The sequence below is a fragment of the Cygnus olor genome, chromosome 4 (assembly GCF_009769625.2).
Source record: "Cygnus olor isolate bCygOlo1 chromosome 4, bCygOlo1.pri.v2, whole genome shotgun sequence".
Classification (NCBI taxonomy): domain Eukaryota; kingdom Metazoa; phylum Chordata; class Aves; order Anseriformes; family Anatidae; genus Cygnus; species Cygnus olor.
Genome location: NC_049172.1, coordinates 31,410,173 through 31,422,468, shown reverse-complemented (window position 1 = coordinate 31,422,468; position 12,296 = coordinate 31,410,173). Strand labels below are relative to the sequence as shown.

Below are 12,296 nucleotides of genomic sequence, written 5' to 3'. Positions count from 1 at the left end.
CTGTATTTCTTGGTGAAATCTTCTGTTTGCTTCCATGTGACTTCGTAGGGCAACTAATCCTACCGTGAGGTCTGTCAGTGTTAATTGCCCAAGTCCAGCAAAATAACTATTTCTGACCTAGGGCTTCCAAAAGCAATCCGGTGTTTTCACAGAGAAAATACTCCATTTATGAAGATTTAAAAATTGTAGAGATGTCATTCTGTTTCGTTGCTGATATTCAAGAGTTAAGATTGTTCAAAAACGGTCTTAATGATTTCGGTAGCTCTATAAAAAGTATTTTCTGAATTTGAAGTGTATCTCGAGATTAACTTGGCACTCCAATGTTGTGAAATCGTTTGAATTCTTCTTCTTTCCTGTGCTTATTTTTGTTTGGAAAGGTATTGTTTCCCTTCCGTCATTGCTGAGCTACTGACTGCAGTAGTCAGATAGCTACAGTAAAAACGTACGTATCATGGAACGCATAAAGATGTAGGGTATCCCCAGCACCAAGTAAATAAAGGCTGTGGTGGCAAAAGTGCAAAGGGAACAAATACGGTAGCACCCAAGTGCCACGCTGGGAAGCGTTCAGAAAGATTCTGGTCTGGGAAAGGCACCAACAGCCTGGTCGCTGCCCACGCGGGACCGGCAGCCGGGAGCCGCTGCCCGGAGCAAGCCGTGCTCCTGCAGCCGGGCGGCTCGGGGCGGCGGGGGCCGCGCACCCCCTCCCCGGTCCCCCGCCGCGGCTCGGGGCCCGGGGCTCGGGGCCGCCCGTGCGGGCCCTGATTGGGTCTGCGGGGAGGCCCCTCCCGCCCGGCCTCCGCCCGCCCGCCCGGGCGGCCCCGCCGCCGCGCCGCGCCCGCTCCCCAAATACACCTTGGCGGCGCCGGGGAGCGGCAGCGGCCCCGCGGCATGGTGAGTGAGGGAGCGGTGAGTGCCTGCGGGGACCCTGGACAGCGCTGGGACGGGGCGAGCAGCGGGGAGCTGGGAGCTGGGGCAGCGGGGGCTGAGCGCCGGGAGCCAGGGGGCGCGGGGTGCCCCCGCTCAGCACCCGTTCAGCACCCCCGGCCCCGCGGCGGTGCGGTGCTGGCGGCTCGGGTGGCGGTGCGGGGCGGGGGGCTTGCCGAGGGCTGGAGCCGCCAGGGGCACTCGGGCGGCCTTTGTGCGGGGTGAGGCTTTCCAAGAATTTGCCAGCTGATAGTGCCCGTCGAGCTAATTGAAACCATTCAGGCTACTTTCGCTGCCTTACAATTAGGCAAGGCTTCTTATCTCGTTCTCAGAGTAATTCATGTCACTGCACTTCATGAATTAGCCACAAGCCTCATACTTAATCGCATGCTTAATGCTCTAACAATAACTTCACTTTTGCATTTATTTCATTTTCTGGCATTGCATTCCTTATGATTGGCAATTCATTTTTGCAGTCGATTTTCAAAGCTTAACTCTTTTTTTCAGATTTTTTTCTTTCTTTTTTTCTTTTTCCTTTCCTTCTCAAAACTGTAGGCTCGTAATTCCTTGTCTGCATGGCTAGAGCTAGCTGTTTCTGTGGCTCAAATCCAGGGAATGTTATTAGCCTAGGCCTAGTGGAGTTCCTTTATAAAATCATCCCTGTGTATAAACATTTGAGACACTTGAAAAGTTTTTGTTTCTAATGTAAAGGAGCACTTTTATACATCTTATGTACTCTATCAAGCTTGATCCAATGCTACTCCTAAAATGGCTGTATTTTTAGAGCTGGTCGCTTACTCTGTGTATGTAGTGAGATGGCTTATTTATGCGTGAAGGATGAATTAAGAGGAAAAGGAAAAAGTCCTAAGCAAAGATGTAGCATTGGTAAAATGAGTACTGCAGTGCAATGAAGTGGTTTGTAATGCTGTATTGAGCCCATCCAGTTTCACTGGGCTGCAGTTTACAATATGCTGCATATGAGATGGTCTAAAAAGAAACAGTAAGACTTTTGATAGTTGACATACTAGTAGGGGAAAATAAATTTTTATTCACTTATATTTTTTAATGGTGAAGTCTCTAGTCAGACTCTAGTAACAGAAAAAATGTAATGGAGCAGTTTCTCATAAATGTGAATTGTAACAAAACAAGTGCAAATGTTCAACTATCTTTGTTAGTAGAATAAAGTGATTTACTTGTTTGGAAATGGCCTAATTGTATAGCTTTTCCTAAAGCAAAAATCCCAGTAGAGCCACTCCCTTTTCTTGTAGTTATGCTAAGATGATTTGTTTCCAAATTACAGAAAGTAGGAGCAAGGAAACATGCACTTTAAATCACATAAGTAGGTCTACTGCTTTTCTAGCGTTAAGAACAAAAGGTGATGACAGTCCATGCTAGAAAGAGATTCCAGTAACAGACTATTTTATGTAATTAATCAGAGAACAGGTGATAGAAGCAACCAGAGAATATGTGCAAATGTGTTAGAAATGCATGCATGGGATGTTCTCTTCATTGTAGGGAAGTTTCTTGCTTGGATTGCATTGCTCTGGAGCACTACGTATGGCCGTACATTCATAGCTCTTATGACTTTTCTCTTTAGTTTGCCAACAGCAAGATCCTTAAATGAACTAGATGATTTTAAGGAAGCATGAGGAATACTGTAACAGTGACTTTACACTCCACATTCTCAGAAGAGAAAAGCAATTGCTGATATCATGCTGACCCAAAGCATCCAGGAAAAGTAAGGAAGGAGAAAGGAAATCATGTCTTGAGATCTCTTGTTTTTGTTTGTTTTGTGGAATTATGTAGCCTACAGCTACTATGAGTCATGACAGTGCAAGATCATGAGGCAAACATTGCAGGAGAAACAAAGGACTGTAGTTCTACAGTTTTTTTATCTTTTTTTTTTTGATGTAATCAATAAAATGGCTCACCATCCTTTCTCCCACTGGTTCAGTTGCTGTCTGACTATTCACATAGATTATTCAGTTGAGGTTTTGATGAAAAAAAACTTTAAAAATGAGAAGTCAAGGTTAGTATTTGTATTGTGTCCATAGAAATAAGTACTAAAATGTTGTATATTTATCTTATTCTGATTGATGTTTATTTAAAAATGTCTTTAACCATTATATGACAGTCTGTTTCAAAACAGATCCCATAGTGAAATCAAAACATAAATAAGAGTTTATAATAAAATATAATACTCAAAATATCAGTAACAGTCAAAACCTGGCTATGCCATGTAATAAAAGGTAAAATATCACAGCCGTTATGAAGATGAATGCTATGTTTGAAACTTTAAAATAATGATGAGAAGCAAAGCAAGCAATCCAAGCACTCAAGGTAGATTTTTGTACCAAATACAGCTATTTTCCTTTCAACTGAAATGAGTTGTTACACCAAGAGATGTTGTAAATTATATCTTTTTTTTTAAAAACAATATCAAGCTCCTCTGTAATCCACAGAAACAGATACAAAATTCTAAGTTTTCAGAAAAGAAATATGTATTGGAGGGTATTTAGTCATATTTTCTTTCTACTCTGTAGACAAGCATCAGGTTTGCATTTTTTATAAAAGCTTATTTATTGAAGAAAACTTCTATGTAGGTTTTTAAAAAGTGTTTTAAAATAGCTATTGGAAATGACAGGATATGTTTTAAGGATTTATTTATTTAATGATATCTAGAGATTGTTATATTTGACCTTGCCTGTTGTATTAGCAAATGGAAATTAAGCTATTCAGAACTTTCATTAGAGTTTCTTTGCTGGAGTTCCTTGTGCATTCTGTACTATTTCATTTTTTAAGATCTTTATTGTTTATGTGCTTATTGCAATTCATTGCATTTATTTAGAGGTCATGGTCTTCCATGACCAGCGGTACCAGTGGTAGAGAATCAAGTCTATCATTGGATAGGGACGATATTTTAAAATCAGTATTCAAGTATAAGCCTTTGTTCAAGAAAGCAACACTGTTCAGGACAGGGTACTAATATATATTCGAATTTAAAATTCCGATAGTACTTACGTGCATGCATCAATGAGCTAAGGCTAGGGCTTCCAGTTAGGGGTTAAACCACTGATTTTTTTTTTGTAATAAAGACAGGAAAATTTGCTAAGGACAACAGGGTTTTTTATTATTATTAGGGTTTTGCTTATTGATTACTATAAACGAAATGAAAAGACCATGTTAATATCCCTAATGAAGCCTTTTACTTGTACCACAAGTATAGATTGCTACTCATTTGGTAACATGTTCTTCCAGTTTTTAGGTTGTCTTACTCAGGTGATGCCACTCTTAGATCAGTGCTAGTGTTTCCTAGTTATTTTAACTCCTCATTTATGCCCTATGTCTCATACTGTATCCTTTATTTTTGTAGATGTGGAGTTTAGATCAATCTGATGTCTACTATTTTAGTTTAGTTTGTTGAGGAGGGCAAGTTCCACTGCTGTCAGTTGTTATGCTGCTTCATGACGTTAAATCAGAGCACAGATATTCTGTAGGGATTAATTTTACTTCACTACAGAGAGATTTCATCAAGTCCTGTTCATTGTGGCATACCCCAAGTAAATTTGAGGTTTAGGGCTTCCACAGACAGACCTTTGACCTTTAGAATAATCTCACCCTACCAGAGAACAGTGTTTTGTGACATTCACTTGCATTTATTTTTCATTTATATTTCTTATGATATGATAGTTTTGTTAGGTGGAATTAATGCCTCTGCTAAGATTACAGCTTTCACATCTAACTGCAGAGTAGTCTAACTAACATTCTTATTTTATTGAAATGTCCCCTTCCATAGTTCAGAGTCTGTTAGGCACCTTCCCTGCTTCTTGAACCTGGCAGTATTACCATTATTTTTGATTTCATGATTCTTAATTTCACTGCTCTAACTAAATTAGTTCAGTTGTGTTACTTACAGCTAAGCTGTGAATTGATTTTTTTCTTCTTGCATATTCATTCTAGAAGTAGCTCTTTCAAGAGAATGGTGCCCTGCTAGTAGTATTCAAACAAGCCAGCGCCTGATGCAAGCCAGCACCAGTAGGGTAATTTCCCCCAGGCAACACACTGAGCCTAGATAATAAGCAAGTAGTGACCCTATCTATTATTTCTGAGAGGGCACTTCTTTCATGAGACCCCCTATGACTGTATCTTGCGCTTGTGTGTTTCTGCCTGAACGTGTAGCAAATGCTACAAATACTGTCCCTGCTTGAGTGCCAAAGAGACTTCTTCCTCTGCCATAAGACAAGGCGAAAAATGCCTGAAGAATTGCACCCCAGCATGGGCCTATGGTGCACAGAGCTCTCTGAAACTCTCTTTAGGGACTGTTTGCCTATGACTTGCACTTTACGCATGGCTATGCCCATTGATTGTTTCAGCTAAGTCCATATAGAAAATAGGTCAGCCATGCAGTGGCTCAGGAAGAGAGCTTTAATTGTGTGGGTTGTAATCTAGAAAGCAGGGTGTGTGCATCATCATGGAAGAGGCTGGAGACAGTTCCAAAGATTTTATCAAGCATTGTGGAATCTAGCCCTTAGACAGCTATTTGTATTACAGTTACAGGGAATATCCCATGCAAGTCATCCAACTGTTTCAGTGTGAGTAAAATTTTCTTGCTATAAGGCAATGTGCTCAAATCATTTAATTTTTTCCACAAATGGAAATTGAAACAAATGTACATTAATGAAGTAAATCTCTTCCTTAGCCCCGTTCTAAGGTATTTGGAGTGAAAATAAAACATTCTTTTCAGAAACTGTATTTTGTGGGAATCCTCCTGGTAGTCTTAGTGCAGCATAATTCTAGAATGTCTCAGATTCCAGAGGATGCGATAAAACATGGTTTCTGCAGTGACACATACAGGGGTTGCTGCTAAACTTTCCACTTTTAATCAACAACAGCATGGTAGTTTTTGAGATCCCAAGAACGTTTTTTTCTATGGTATATTAAATGGGAATATGTTGTACAGTGGCAACTGCCTTTCTAATGCTCACCAAAGTAAACGTGTTTAATTTCATTTTAACCTTGCATTTCACTTGGCACTTGATACAGATGGAAACTGACAAAAGCTGTTCAGGGAGAGCTGATTTCCCTCTTCGGCAAATGCAGAAACCCTTCACACAGGAAAGAGCATTAGTAAAAGGCAATTGCAGAACACCTCAGCAAGATTTCCAGTTTGTTGCTTGGAAAAATTGGGTTTTTGCATTTCCTTGTAATTATTTGTATGATTTGAAGACAGAAGACAATACACCCAGTTGCTTTCTTGTTGATAGGGAGGGGTGTCTGCTTATACTAATGGCTGTGTGGCTCCGTAGTCTTGACTGCAGGCACTCTGGAGCCTAAAATACTTATTACAGTTGCTGTTTTAAATAGCACTGCTAAAAATGGCAAAATTTCCATGTCTTTGGAGAAAGCATGCATCAATCTAACTTTTAATTCCCCCCCCTTTTTTATTTTTGCCTAAATTGTCTTCATAGTTACCCATTTGCACTAGTAAGCTGAGAGTACGAAACCATTGGCCTCTTGTTGAGGAAAAAATATTCAGGGAACTGAAAACCTGTTCAGATTGTGGTGCAAATAACCATTAATCCACAAAGCATGTTTAAAGGTAGGATTTTAGACATTCACATGGGAAGAATGGTATGAAGGGAAGGATAGTCTTGGGGCTTAAGAAACTTAACAAGGCTTTTGGTGAATATGGTACCAATTTTTCTCCTCAAAATGTCCAGGAAATCAAGACAGGAATAATTACAATTAATTGTAGATTGAATTAAATGCTTATTTTGATGCAGTTGAAGTTAAAGCTTCCCAAATGTGTTGCATGATATTAATAAAACCAGCCAAGAGGAAATGCCTTTCTTATAAGCAATTGCAAGGCCTTCCGAAATGAGAAAATGAAGTTAACCCTGGTGTGTGTTAGGCACAAAGTTATACGATGAGGATATGTTCCTTGTTCTGCTGTTATATATAGCACCTGCATACTTTTATGAATCTATCTGCAAAAACTATTTGAATTTCACTTGTAGGAATGTGCAAGTGTTTCTTTCCCATATTTATTCTAAAATCTGTATGCAAATAGAAGGTCAAATCTTACCAATGATTTTTGCAAATCATTCAGATCTAATGATCTTCTATCCCAAAAAACTTGTGCAACTCTGTTCAAGAGATCTGGATTTACTTCTTAGTTCAGCTGCAGTCTTTCTTTTGTGATCTGCAGCATGCCTCATTTCCCCACTCCTAAAAGAGGTATAGTAACACTTCCTTTCACATCCCATTTTTCTGTCTTAGCTATTCAGAGGGCAAGCCCTTCAGGTCAAATAACATCTTTTACTATATATCTGTATATGGTCCTGATCTTAATTTGGGCCTTCTGGGAAGTTAAAATAAACAAATAATACACCTAGCAACAGTGATAGAGAAGAAACAGCAACTCCAGCAGGACGCAAGATGACATTGGCATAATTTCTCAGTTGAGAAACCTGTCCAAAGATAAACTCATCAGACGGAAGGTTAAATAACAGTAATTCAGTGTAAGCAAAGGCTCCATAAGAATTTTCATATGTTGACAAAGCATCAGTCTCACTAACTGAATGGTATTCCCTTTCCCAGACAACACAATGTTTGGTTGTGTGGTGGAAATGAAATACTATAGAGTAGATGCATCTTTCAGTCATGGGTTAGGCATGGCTTTCAAAACGTTTTAATAGGCTCATGAGGCAGAGACTATGTATGTAGTTTGACACTGAAAATCTACAGTTGATCTGAAAATTAGGATCAGCTTAGATCAGCTCTGCACTTACTCTGCATGTCATGTGCTCCAGATCTGCGAGAGATGCAGCATGATAGTCAAGTATATGCGGAAAAAGTCGTTGGCCGTATCAGTGGTAAATTCTAGAACCAATGGAGTCACAGCTTAGAGTTTAAAATGTGCAAGTATACCACGCTTGAGATAATGGTGGGCATCATGACAGAAAAAATATTATTCTCATAGAAGAGTAGAGTCTGGCACTAGGAAGCAAGAGTAAAAACTGTTTTATCTGTTGATTAATATAGTATATGAAATATGATTTAATAATATCTTCCAGTTTCTCTTAGAAAATAATTTCCAGTTCTACACGATAATAAGTTTTAAGCAAAAATATATTTAAACGATAAAGAGGAATTAAAAAGTAGAAATATCTTTCAAGTAGGATTTGAATGGGTGAAAAGGGAGGAGTACTGAAGGAATATAGGATTACGATCTACATGTAGCAAAAGCTAGAAAAGAACATCCATCTTTGCCCATGCTGTGGGAACATTTTCGTTAGCAAAAATTGGAATAGGGAAAAAATGAGAAACTGAAATGAGAACAGTAGTGCCAGAAAAGCACCAAAAGGACTTGATATATTTAAAAAAAATACAGTTAGATTTTATTGCAGTTGCTGCAATGTACTGTATTGTAAATGGCCGGTCTATCTAACAATGGAATAAATATGCAGGAACTTCTATGCTCGCTGGTTTGTCTCCCTACTGTCACTCTACAACCATGGAAAACACTCATAATCTTTAGTCAAATATTAATAAATTAATTCAGATATTTATTTCTAACTTAGATTTGGTAACCTAGCTTTTAGCAAAGAAGCTACGTTACTTAGCAATGTGCTTCTTTTGTCAGTTTGAAATACAATGGGCAGTACAGTATTTAGATGCTAGTTATAAACAGAGTTGAAAGCTCAGAGCAAAGGTTTACAACATAAATATGTTGCAAGAACTTCATTCCTTTATTGCTACTGGATACTTGGAAAGTTAGTGCTTTTGTCTCATTGGAAACTACCTGGCACAAATATTTAAAACATATATTTTGAATTTTCAGCATCACTTAAGTTGTAAAGAGAAATATCAAAAGTTTCTGACTTCATGGAAAGGAAGACTATATATATACAGTGGAGAAAACTTTCTTTCCTGCCCATTTTTTACCTGCTGAGAGCACAAACTCTGCAAGATTCATGGTATTTCCAGGTGCTCCAAAATACCAAGATAGTTAATCTTGGCAGGAAATTCTTCATGAATTCCTCACAAAAGGTGTACTACCTCTCTTCATCCTTAACCTTAGGTCTCTGGTTATGTCCTCTAGAAACGCATGACTATCATTCCCTCCCTTTGCCCCAACTATACACATGGTCTCTCTTTTCATTGTGAAATGTCATATCCCTAGAAAAATAGGGAACTACCTGTGTAGCATCATCTTTCTGTACATATACACAAACACCTAGGTGGAAATTATTACTTGTTATGGGATTTCGGTTATCAAGAACTCAGTTAACAATAAATTTAACCTTCCAGTCACAGGAGCATTTATTTTCAATATAATAATAATTCAAAATCTATTTGAAGTACTAATCTGAGTACATATGGACTTGCTAGGGCTAGAATTTGATTTTTGGTTTATTTTTACATTTTTATCCCACAGTTCACTGTCCCCTCTCCCTGTCCTTACACATCTGAAACAACTGAATTGTTTTCTCTGCTGTCTTAGAGCTACTATTCAGAGTACCAGTATGCAACATTGCAAGTTGGAGACATCCTATTATCTGGCCCCTGCATAACCCTCATAAAAGTTTATTTTAAAATTGTTTTTGCCTCGAACTTCAGCTCACACCTGACCTTGTATAAAAACGTAGGAGAGTCGGTGACAGCTTGCTGAACCACTTAAGCAGATCTTTAAATAGAGATGTGTTTATTATTCCAATCTCCCCTGTGGTATGATTTTTGAAATTAATGTGGTTCCTTAATATAATGAAAAAACAGGTGTTTGGGGGTGGCATGCCTGTTTTAAAGGTTTAGAAAACAGTAAATACTGAGTGGGTGTTCTTTAACATTTTAGTGAGAAATAGTACTCGAAAGACTTTTGATGTGGGACTTCAAGTATTTCTTACAATATCTATGTAGTTTATCTATCATTGCAGAAGCTGAAGTGCTGAGACAAAGGTGTTTAACAATTACATTTGATATTAGTATTGGTTCATAATTAAATAAATCTGAGATGACCCTGTTACCTCAGTAAAGGCAATGCAGCCCAGATCCTCTATAGTCCTTGCCTGCTACTTCAGGGTTCAGATTAAGGCCTTCAAGAATGACTGGCACGTTGTATCTGTTGGTCAGTTGTCATTTCCAAATTCCTATGTGGTACTACTTCTCTTTACCTGATGCTCTCATTTGGAACATTAGCCTCTAAAGCAAGACTCTGTTCCTTGTTCATTTTGCCTGAGGACTGAAACCCAAAGACTCCCAGCACCAAAGCATAAATTACCATACTTTGAACTGCGAACTGGGCAATGTTACAGTTTCCTACCTTCTGTGGTGCCACAGTGGGAGGAAGGTGTGGCTTGCAATTATTGGTAATTGCCAACAGTAGCGCAGTCTTATGCTGCCTCACTAGGTTGGAGGTCTCAGCCTTTAAGGAAGCCAGGTAAGTAGTATTTCTGTCTTGGTATCTCAGATGTGTGTGCAGCACTAAATGGTGTTTCCGAAGGCCTGATGGAGAAAAGAAAGATTCCTTATAGACATACAAAAGAAAAGTGAATTAAATACCTTTACAAAATAAAATGTAAAACTATGAGATCTTAAATCAGCTAAAATGTGTATCTTGCCTTTAACTCACAAATCAATGCCATTTAAAACAAAATAAAAGAAAATAACATATGAAATGTCAAGTCTAGAAAATTCTTCCTTCTTTTTAACACCAGGTTACCACATTAAGCAGTGCAGGAAAACAAGGTACGTCACTCCCTGCCTCCCATTAGATGATAGTGAGACAAAACACTGAAAGTAGAACTTCAATCTTTGGAGCCAAATCAGGGTGATAAACTTGTATCCTTCTGTATATGATTCTGCATCTGAGAATAATATACAACCAACAAAGTTGGTTGAAACACAAACTGTAACAACAACATCCCCTAAAATCTAAAATATTGCTGAAAAGTTCATTGATATTATCATTTCAACATTTTCTAATGGCTTTACTGAAGACTACAGACAAATGATTTGCATAAGTACCCAGTGTACTTCAGTGAATTTGTAGTGCAGAAAAAGCAATATATCAGTAAGAGAACAGTCTATGCCTTTGCAAATTGTTCTGTTCTGTTGCCTATGTTTTCTTTCTTTCTTACAGATTTTTAATCCTCATGTCCTTCTATAGTTTCCCTTCTCTACTTTCTTGCGTTTTTTTTCCTCCTTGTTCCTTTTCCTGTTTTTATCTCCCTTCTCTCCTTTTTCTCCTTCACATGATAAAGAATGGCAGATATTGTAAAATAATGTTATGATAAATGAAAAAGACTATGCTATCTGAGAAATGGAGCAGAGCTTTGATCTTTCAGACTTCAGTAAGTATACAGTGAAGTTAATATTGCAGATAATGCAGTTAAACAGGTTGTGAGATCAGGAACCATGGTCTGTTGTAGGTGCTCTTCATAGAATAACTCTAGGAAACTTATGCTATGGTTCATACTGTGCACAATGCTCAGGTTATGCATCATAGAAGCTGTTTTGTTTGGATAACAAACATATTGTTTGGTAAGAGTTCTTCATATGATTCTTGCCACAGAAATCAGTCAATTTCAGTGGAACTTAAAAACATTTTAAGCCAAGCATATTTTTCTGTGCTATTTCAGAAATGCTGGAAGATAGATACTATCTGTATTTTTGTGGGATTAAATACTCAAATTTGATATTGCTACAAGAAGCTGAATTTCAATGGCTAATGTGCTTGAATTGGTATATTGCATGGTTTGGGACATGCTAAATGTTTCTAAATGCATCTGTTATAACTGGGAGAGCAACACTGACTGAGGTTTCTCCCATTTGACAGCATTTTGGATATAAGGACAGATCTTTTCTCTGTTCTTTAGGGCTACTGAACATTTGGAAATTAACGTACCATGTTTGGAAGCCCAATATTTCACAAAACATCTCACTTTTACTTTGTTTTATTATTTTAATGAAAAAAAGAAGCCATTTTATACAAAATATAAATTCACGTTTATCACATATTTATATATTCACATATCTATCTTTCACTGCTTTAAATGTGTATCTGCTGCATTTTCCAAAGGAGTATTAGAAACCAACTAAGCAAATAAGAAAGCAACTCAACAGTGAAATTGGTATTGTAATGTATTCCTAGAGGATTGAGTCTCACAAGATGTGCTGATATCCTTTGGAACTGTGCTTTACAAAGGTAAGATTCACTGCCTTTGTGCACTCAAATCTTTTCTAAAAATAGCACATTGTCTGAAAAGTGACAGACCAATCAGTGAAATAAAAAATGAAGGTACTCATCTGCAGTGTGCATGGCCAAATCAGCTATTTAAAATATTTTAATCGCATTTTGTAGCAGAAAACAT

The 12,296-nt window shown here is 38.0% G+C and overlaps 1 protein-coding gene and 1 long non-coding RNA gene across 3 annotated transcripts in view; one reads left to right on the top strand and one right to left on the bottom strand.

Annotated features, from left to right (window-relative positions):
• The first annotated feature begins 799 nt into the window (after nucleotides 1–799).
• GUCY1A1 (guanylate cyclase 1 soluble subunit alpha 1) overlaps nucleotides 800–12,296 on the top strand; it is a 34,533-nt gene continuing 23,036 nt past the window's right edge. Inside the window, exon 1 of one of the 2 annotated variants that reach the window (XM_040554511.1) lies at nucleotides 800–891. The gene's annotated coding sequence lies outside the window, so the exon portion shown is untranslated. Of the gene's footprint in view, nucleotides 892–12,045; nucleotides 12,131–12,296 lie in introns of those variants that run through there. The other variant, XM_040554510.1, reaches the window with a different exon arrangement.
• The window catches only part of LOC121068948, a 32,976-nt gene continuing 30,499 nt past the window's right edge, over nucleotides 9,820–12,296 (bottom strand). The window contains exon 3 of the long non-coding RNA XR_005819156.1: nucleotides 9,820–10,428. This is a non-coding gene — a long non-coding RNA (uncharacterized LOC121068948). The remainder of the gene's footprint in view (nucleotides 10,429–12,296) is intronic.